Consider the following 8,748-nt stretch of genomic DNA (forward strand, 5'->3'; position numbering starts at 1 on the left):
AGCGCTAAAGGGCACACTTATGCTAACTACACTAAGAAAGCAACTGTAATTTAACTTAGCTACGCTAAAGACGCTTAACCTCTTTTATATTAGTACTATAAGCTAGGGAGCTAGGCTAAAACTGTTAGCTAAAGCAGAGGATCTGCCTAGGTTTATAGGCAAGGATAATGTTAAATTTAACTACTAGAAAGACCTTCTAATAGGTAAGCTACTTTATAACGTAGACTATTTTGTACCTGCAGATAGTAACCCTATAAAGAAGAAAAACACTTAAGTACACTATACTAAGAGTAAAGTAGGTAGTTAAGTGCTAAGTTAACTAGTTCTTTACTTTAAAGCTTAAAAGTAGTAAAGTAAGCTAGTAATAACTAAGAATATTATAAGCTTTCTAAAAAGAAACTTTAAAAATACTAACTAGTAAATAAAAGCTAAGACTAAGCTTTACTAGCTTAAAATAAAGCTATTTTAGAATTTTAAAGACTTTAAGGCCTAGTTTATGTGCCTTATAAATAAAGCTAAGCTGCTGCTTAAGTAGTAAAAAGATAAGATTTATAACACCTTATTAAGTTAGCTTTAAGTATATATAAAGACTTACTATAATAACCTAACAGTTAGCTTCTTTAATTACATAGAGTAAGCCTGCTAGATATTTTTCTTACTACAGAGGTCTACTACAGAGTTAAGCGCGCAACGTGCGCAGAGAGGTTAAAAGAAGCTTATGTGTTAGAACATTCTTTAACCTGCTGCTACTGCTGCTGCTTTAATAACTTTAGCAACACCCTAAGCATAGGCAGCTTTAACAAAGGATGCTATAACCTGCTACTTATGCTATTAGCTAGGACATATAAGTTGCAACTGCCCTTACGCCTACGCTAAAAGTAAGGCTATAGAAGCAGCGCAGAAGCTAGACGCTGTAAGCTTTAGCAAGAACAGTAAATTAGAAGAAGACTTACTCTAGAGAAAGTTTTCTCTCTAGAGTTAACAGACAGAGCGCTAGCACAGAAGCTATATAAGCTGCTATTTAGCAGTAAGCCTTTTATGCTGCTCTGCTGCGTCTCTACTAGAGGGATTACTATACGCTTAAATAGTCTTATTAACACAGAGGCTAGCAGCTACAATCTAATTTACCTACAACACCTGCAGACAATCTAGAAGCACCTACAGCCTAAGATGCTTAGCATTAAGTCTATTCTTATTATAGGATATAATAATTAACTAAATAGATAGGTAGACAAGTACTTCTATATAGATCTAGTAATTAATAGCTACTAGCTGCCTATACTCTTTATCTCTTATAACATAGGCTGTTATAACTTAATTATAGGCTATAAAGTCTTTAAAAAGGCTAGCGTCTAGATTAACTATAAGGAATAATTAATTTAGTAGCTAGACAATAATTAAACATAGAACTATAAGCGCAATATTATTGTCTTTATATGTAGTGTGTCTCTACAGATTAACTAATCTTATTAAGCAGACACTAACTAACAAAATAGGTTTATAAAGATATTAAAAATTAATTAATACTAACTTTAATTAACTTAGAAGCATAATTAGCAGTAGAACTTAAGAAAAATAAAGAAGTAACTTAATCCTTAACTAATACCTCCTAGTGCTAATTAAGCGCGCTAACGTTAACTAGCTATATCTAGAAAAGCACTTGCTAAGGTAGAGCTAGAGGTAAACATAATTAACGCTGCTACATTTATACTGCACGTAAGGCGTAGAGATATTGTAATTAGACATATTAGTGTTTATAAAGTTAATTAACTAATTAAGGACTGCTAAGCACCTATAATAGTTAATCCTAAGAATAAGCTTTAACAGCTAATGCTTAAGAAGTTACTATCCCTTGCGTACGCTAGAGCTACGCTAGCTTACTTCTTAAAAAGAGACTTAGACAAACTGCTGCTGCACTAACCTAGCGTTAACTATAATATTAAGCTAATAGCAGAGAACACTTTATTAAGCAGCCTGCTATACAGCATGTCTCTAGAGCAGCTTAGGCTAGTTAAGGACTATCTAGATGACCACCTGCGACGCAGATTTATCACGCACAGCAACGCTAGCTACGCTTCTCTAGTCTTGTTTACTAAGAAGCTAGGAAGAGAGTAAAGGTTCTACATAGACTATTATAAGCTTAACATAATTATAAAGAAGGACACTTACTTAATACCCTTAATCTAGAAAACGCTTACACAGCTAGCTATAGCTAAGGTCTTTACTAAGCTTAATATATAATAGGTGTTCTATTACATCTAGCTTACTAAAGAGGTTAAGGACCTAACTACCTTTTAAATATGCTATAGTAACTATAAGTATTATGTGCTGCCTTTTAGACTTTATAATAGCTCTGTAACTTTCTAGTAATATATTAATTAAGTTCTACACAGCCTGCTTAATAACTTTTATATAGCCTACTTTAACAACATCTTAATCTACTTAGACAACTCTTTACAGTATAAGGCACATGTTACTAAGGTCCTACATTATCTATAAGACACTAGCCTACAGATTAACTTTAAAAAAAGTAAATTTATAGTTACTAAAATAAAATTTCTAGGTTTTATTATTAGTATAAACAGAATCTATAAGGACTCTGCTAAGGTAGCTGCTGTCTAAGACTAGCCTATACTAACCTTAATTAAGAGCCTGCAGTTGTTCCTAGGGTTCTGCAACTTCTACTGCGCCTTCTTTAAGGACTATAGTTGCATTGTACAGCTGCTTACAAAGCTGCTTAAGCGTGGCGCCTAGCATCCTTTAAGAGAGCATAAGTTAGCTATATTTAAGCGCGCTAAAAACTTTATGCTGTTAGATAACATCCTTACGCACTACTTACTAGATTATAAAACGTGTATAGAGACTAATGTAAGCAACAGAGTTGTTACAGGAGTACTATTACAGCTATAGGACAACAGCATCTAGCGCTCTGTAGCGTTCTACTCTAAGACTATAAGCCTGCTGCAGATAAACTATAACATATATAATAAAAAGATGCTTATAGTTGTCTAAGGCCTATAAAAGTAGTAAGCGCAGCTAATAAGCCTATAATAAGATAAGCTATTTATAGCAATTACTAACTACTAAGCTCTTAAGTACTTTGCTGTTAAGCGTAAGCTTACTCTTTACTAAATATAATAGGCTATGCTAATAGTAAACTTTAACCTTACGCTAACCTACTGCCTAGGCACTGCTAATGTTGTTGTGGACGCGCTGTTAAAGAAGCAGAAGGAGCTTAAAACATAGAAAGAAAAAGACAAAGCTGCTTATACATGCTTTTTCTTAAGCTAAAAGTAGATTAGCGTTAGTCTTGTTACTTAATTACGCGCTACTCTATAAAGCACCTCTTTGCTAAATAAGAAGCTTATAAAGCTGCTACTAATAAATTAACTGTACAAGCTTATTAATTAGATCCTAGATGCTAATTAGAATTATAAGAGCCTATAATACTGCTATAATAAAGCGCAGGATTCTAGCTTATAATAAAAGATTAACACTAAGGGCCTACTACTAAAGAAAGGGAAGCTTATAGTTCTAGCTGCTTAGTTCCTAAGGACCTACCTTATCTGCGCTGTTTACGCAACGCAACTTACTGCACATCCTAGAACTAGGAAAATAACTAAGCTGCTGCGCAAGTAGTACTACTAGCTAAGCATAAGCTAAGATGTTAAGACTTACATTAGCGCTTATAAGGCTTATTAGTAGAGCTATATTCTTTAAGATAAAACCCTAGGGCTCTTTAAGCTACTACTAATACCTAAGTAAGTATAGTAAAACATCTTTATAAATTTTAAGTTATTCCTACCTAATTAAGCTAGCTATAATAATGTGTTTATTATAGTAGACTATCTAAGCAAGCGCTGCTTCTTACTGCTGTGCTATAAGACTATTACTGCTGTAGGGGCTGCGGACCTATACTATTGCCATATCTAGCGCGTCTACAGACCCCCTTAATTAATTATCTTTAACTATAGACTATAGTTTACCTCTGCATTTATAGATAAGCTTTGCTGCCTTACTAGTGTTAAATAAAAGCTCTCTACACCTTACTATCCCTAGACTAACAGCAACATAGAGGTGCTAAATTAGTATATTAACTAGTAACTGCGTCTATTTATTAATTACTTCTAAGACAACTAGTTAGACCTGCTGCCCTATATAGACTAGGCTTAAGCATCTCTACTGCACAAGACAACAGGGTTATTACTGTTTAAAATTAAGTTTAGCTATTGTCTAACACACTACTAGGACTAGGAGGCACGTACAAGACGCTTACTAACTGCGCTAGAGCAGATTTTACATAAAAAGGCTTAGAGCTATGCTAAGCTCTACTACAACACTGTATAATAAGTAATTAAGATTATAAGAAAGAGTATTACTTAAGCCTAAAAGTAGTAAGCAGCTTAGGTAAATAAAAAGCAGCGTAAGCCTAACTTTATAGTAGGCAACAAGGTATACATAACCCCTAAAGGCTTTACTATAGGGCGCTCTAGCTAGAAGCTTAACTAGCAGATGTACAGGCCCTATTTAATTATAGGCATAAGAGGTTATTTGTACTAGCTTAAGCTCCCTTTATACATAAGGATGCATAACGTCTTCTACGCAGACTGCCTACAGCAGGCAGCACCTACAACGCTGCTAGATTAGGTTAAGCCTTTAGAGGAGCTAATTAAAGTTAACAGTTACCCTAAGTAGCAGGTTTAGGACATCCTAGATAGTTGCGTCTACCGCGGGCGTCTCTAATACTAAGCCTCATGGGTAGGCTATGATCCTGACCCTACCTGGTATAATGCTGACAGATTCCTTAGAGCTCTGCATAAGGTAAGGGACTTCCACTAAGCATATCCTACTAAGCCTGGTCTGCTAGCGCGACTAGACGCCTAGTTGCAAGTGTATAAAAAAGGTAAGAATATAGAACTTGTAAAAGTTAATAATTAACCTACGCTAAGGTCTTAACTAGTTTAAAGACTAACATAAAAGCGCTAAACTACCTAGTCTTAGGGACAAGACTGCCTTAGAAGGGGGTGATGTGACAGTCCTACGCAGAGAGCTCTGTCGCGCTTTACATAACAAGCTGCCTGTGCAGCTAATTAGGATATAGAGGGTGCGACTAGCGCAACGCTATTAGTTTGCTTAGCGCTAGCGTCCTTGCTAGCGCCTTAGCGCTGTAAGCACTTCTTCTGCAGAGCTGCCCTTAAAGCTCCCTTTCTCCTCTTTATCTTAGTGTAGCTGAAATAGAGCCGACCTACTCTGCCTTGCTTCCCCAGCTCTATACAGTAGTAGAGACAGTGCTTGTCATCACAGCTTATCTAAAATAGACCTAAACCTTAGGCTTTATCTACCCCCTGCTAATTCCTGCTTAACTAATGCAGCACCTGTGCATTAACTTTAAGGAGTTTTCTAAAGACAAGTCTAGATATAATTAAATTATAGTTATAATTAATTGCCTATTAAAATAAGCTATTTTTATCCCCTGCTATAAAATAATTAACGCCTAGAAAATAGCTGCCTTATTTATTTAATAAGTGTACTATTTTAGCTACACACTTAAAACTATTATTTTTAATTAAGAACTTTAGTTTATATTTAGTTTCTAGTCTAAGTTCTATTAAATTTTAGGTGTAAAAGTTAAGCTCTCTACTACTTACTATAAAAAAATAGATAGCTAAACTAAAATTATAAATAGGTACATTAATTAAAGACTAAAGCCTTTTATTTTTTTACTAAAACAACTAAAGTTCCTTACTGCTTCGAATTAATTAGGCTTAGATAGCCTGATGTTTGCAGTTACGGAGCTCTCCATGCGCTAGCCACCAACACTCCTTTAGCGTACTGCTGCCTAGCAATGCCACCTGCTGCAGCCTAGAGCTATTAGTGGCCTTAAGTCACATGATGGGTTCATCTAGTACTATATAAACCCGTAGTTGCCCTTCTTTAGCAATACAATCCAGTTCCTCATGTCTCTAGTGCCTTACATAGCTTCACACTTAATTTTTAATATTTATCTACTTTACTAAGGTCTTTGTTAAGATGCCTATAAAAAGTATATATTAGTTATATGTTAATATGTTATGTTAGCTAGTTATGGATAAAGCTAGCGTTGCTTATTACTTTATAGTAGTTAATTATGCGTTGTTGTGCGCTGTCTTACCTCTTGTTATACGCTACCTCTAAACAGCCTTCTGCAAAAAGACAAAACAGACCTCCTAGTGTTAAACAAGCACTACTATTTATATAATACCTCTAAATAGTATTGTACAGACAGGTTTCCTACTCTTTATTAAGTAACTAAATAAAGATTTATAGCTACTTACATGTAAATTAAACTCTATCTTTACTCTTATTAATTTATAGTTAAATTAGTAAGGAAAAGAATTCCTTTTATATATAATCTTTTAAATAAAAAAGTATAAGAAGAGCTTTCTATCTTACAGCATTTAAACTACTAATTAGTGTTAAATAGACTCTACGCTAGCTATGCAAAGCTAACAGGTTTGCACAGTGTACACATCGCGCAGGGGGGGGTTGCAGGTAACTAGTGTTGATTCTTCTTGTTCTAAGTCTGTGCGAAGGAAAGGGTATTTATCTGTCTGTGCATACAACTGTGACACAAGACTATGTCACGTGACGCCTAACTGCGTATCTAAATACTGCTATTCGGACATTAACTGCTATTTATAGACTAGTAAATTTAAAAAAATAGCAGTTAATAAAATAAACTCTTTATAATAAAGAACAGAAATAGTCTAACACTACACAGCTTACTTCTGCAAACAGCTAGCTATCTGTAGATAGATAGACTAAGGAGCTACAAGTAGAATATTTTATAACAGACTAAATAACATAGTTAAAAATAAATTTATATATAATAAAAAACTAAAGACTTTTAAAAAATTTATTAACTAAGTAATAACTTATAACATAAGACATATAAAATATTAAAGGAAAAAAAAACAAGTGTAATAACATAAAAGTTAGTATAAACACTCTAAAAAAAAGGCCTCTTAATATAATAAAAAGCTAATAGACTTTAGTTACATAAAACACACACATAGTACCTCTAAGAAAAAGAGTAAGAGTTCTTTTAAAAGTAACAGACTACCTCTAAGCAAAAAAGAAAAAGATAGCTTAAAAAAAAGCCTATCTAAACTATAAAAAAGTAGGCTACTTCTATTAGAAATGTCTAAACTCTAAGAACCTAAAGAATAAAAATAAACAACTAGCTATAAAGGTTATAAACATAAAATAAGAGCTAATGTTAGAAGAAATCTATAATAGACTTAATAAACAACTCTACTAGAGATGTAGAGCTAACTATAAACTACTAAACTATTCTAAGAATTACTAGAAAGTAGAAGTGTAGAATAACTATAGAGTTCTCTAAGTAATTAAATAAGCTGCTGTTTTTAAAAGATAGCGTAATTTAACATAAGTTATAAACTATGTTAAAAATGTAAAATAAAAAGAAAATAGGTTCTCTTTACAACAACTAATAATAGGTATACTTATAAAAAAGCTTGCCTACTAATTCTACTACAGCAAATGTTAAAAGTGTAAAGACACCTAACGTACTTTATAGGCGAGTTGCTTACACACCTAAGTTGCTTACTTTTGCTAAAACCCTACTACACTACTCTTTCTATACTAATGTATTTCTAATAACACTACTTAGATATGTTAAAGAAATGTTAGATGTAGCTTACACTTTAGGCTTTTAAATAAGATGTAACACTTTTTAAGTAACATGCTGCAGCTATCTATAGAGTTTTTTAAAAAATAAGAAGTAACTAACGCGCTAGACAACCTTTCTAAGCTAATTATATAGCTAACTTATAAAAGCTAGATAATAATAAAAAGTAAGTAATTATTTAGCACATACTTAAGCTAGATGTGCAAGGATTTCCCCTCTAGCTAGCAGCTATAGCTAATATAGCTAATTCTTTACATGCTAAGCATAATATAGGCTATATTAGTAAAATACTACAACAGTTCATAAATGATCTGTAAAAGCAAAGCTTGCTTAGAGCAATAGTTAGCACATTAAGGTAGGCGTAAGGCCGGATGTCCTAGAGCGGGCTAGTATGGCCTCCTCTAACCTGTTTAGAGGTCACATAACCTGTACTTTGTATATAAGCATAAATCCTAACAAGTAAGGCTTAGTAGTAATTTGTCTCTCTTATAATACACTTCTATCTTTTTTTAAAAGCTTACTTTTAGTGCTATTTATGCTACTTACTATTCTATCTTTATAGTAAGTTATTTAGGTTAAAGAATAGTTTATAATAATTTTTATAAATTATTTTATCTTAAGTTGCTTAAAACTTATCTAATAAGTTTTTATATTAGCTTTAACTATAACTTAACTTTATTTTTTATAGTTACTTTTATTTTATTTTAAGTATTTAGTTGCACTTTTTTTTTTTAGCTAGCTTAGTAGTTTTCTAATATTTTTTATATAAGGCCTATAAGTGTTAATAGCATTTCTAGGTTCTAAGTCCCTACGCACTTCTATATGCCTCTAACTAGATTCCTACTGCATTTAGACCTATTGTCTTGCCTACGCTGTTATATAGTTGTAGCATAATGCTTAGCAAATTAGTATTAGATAGGTAATAGACATATAATAACAATACTTAACTATAGCATGTAACTAATTATAGCCTGTAACTAAGCATAGCTAATGCTAATCTCTAACACACTAATATAGCTAATGCTAATCCTTAACATACTAATATAGCTAAAAATATA

The sequence above is a fragment of the Lindgomyces ingoldianus genome (assembly GCF_010093535.1).
Source record: "Lindgomyces ingoldianus strain ATCC 200398 unplaced genomic scaffold BDR25scaffold_73, whole genome shotgun sequence".
Lineage (NCBI taxonomy): Eukaryota > Fungi > Ascomycota > Dothideomycetes > Pleosporales > Lindgomycetaceae > Lindgomyces > Lindgomyces ingoldianus.